The sequence below is a fragment of the Lolium rigidum genome, chromosome 5, assembly GCF_022539505.1.
Source record: "Lolium rigidum isolate FL_2022 chromosome 5, APGP_CSIRO_Lrig_0.1, whole genome shotgun sequence".
NCBI lineage: Eukaryota > Viridiplantae > Streptophyta > Magnoliopsida > Poales > Poaceae > Lolium > Lolium rigidum.
In genome coordinates this window covers 162,892,918-162,893,809 of record NC_061512.1, presented here as the reverse complement: position 1 = coordinate 162,893,809, position 892 = coordinate 162,892,918, and positions in this window count along the sequence as shown.

Sequence of the window (892 nt, the reverse complement as noted above, 5' to 3'; positions counted from 1 at the left end):
ATTGTTGAGTTTGCTCATGATGCTACTGAAAGTTATTATGAGAGAGGAAAATATGGTTGTAGAAATTTTCATGTTACTAAAACACCTCTCTATGTGCTGAAATTTTTGAAGCTGCACTTGTTTTATCTTCCTATGCTTGTTACTTTGCTCTTCATGAACTTGTTTACTTACAAGATTCCTATGCATAGGAAGCATGTTAGACTTAAATGTGTTTTGAATTTGCCTCTTGATGCTCTCTTTTGCTTCAAATATTATTTCTTGCGAGCGCATCATTAAAACTGCTGAGCCCATCTTAATGGCTATAAAGAAAGAACTTCTTGGGAGATAACCCATGTGTTATTTTGCTACAGTACTTTGTTTTATATTTGTGTCTTGGAAGTTGTTTACTACTGTAGCAACCTCTCCTTATCTTAGTTTTGTGTTTTGTTGTGCCAAGTGAAGCCTCTAATCGAAGGTTGATACTAGATTTGGATTTCTGCGCAGAAACAGATTTCTATCTGTCACGAATCTGGGCTGTTTTCTCTGTAGGTAACTCAGAAAAATATGCCAATTTACGTGCGTGTTCCTCAGATATGTACGCAACTTTCATTAGTTTTGAGTTTTCTGATCTGAGCAACGGAAGTATTTATTAAAAATTCATTTTTACGGACAGTTCTGTTTTGACAGATTCTGCCTTTTATTTCGCATTGCTTCTTTCGCTGTGTTGGGTGGATTTCTTTGTTCCATTACCTTCCAGTAGCTTTGAGCAATGTCCAGAAGTGTTAAGAATGATTGTGTCACCTCTGAACATGTGAGTTTTTGATTATGTACTAACCCCTCTAATGAAGTTTATGAGAAGTTTGGTGTGAAGGAAGTTTTCAAGGGTCAAGAGAGGAGTATGATGCAATATGAT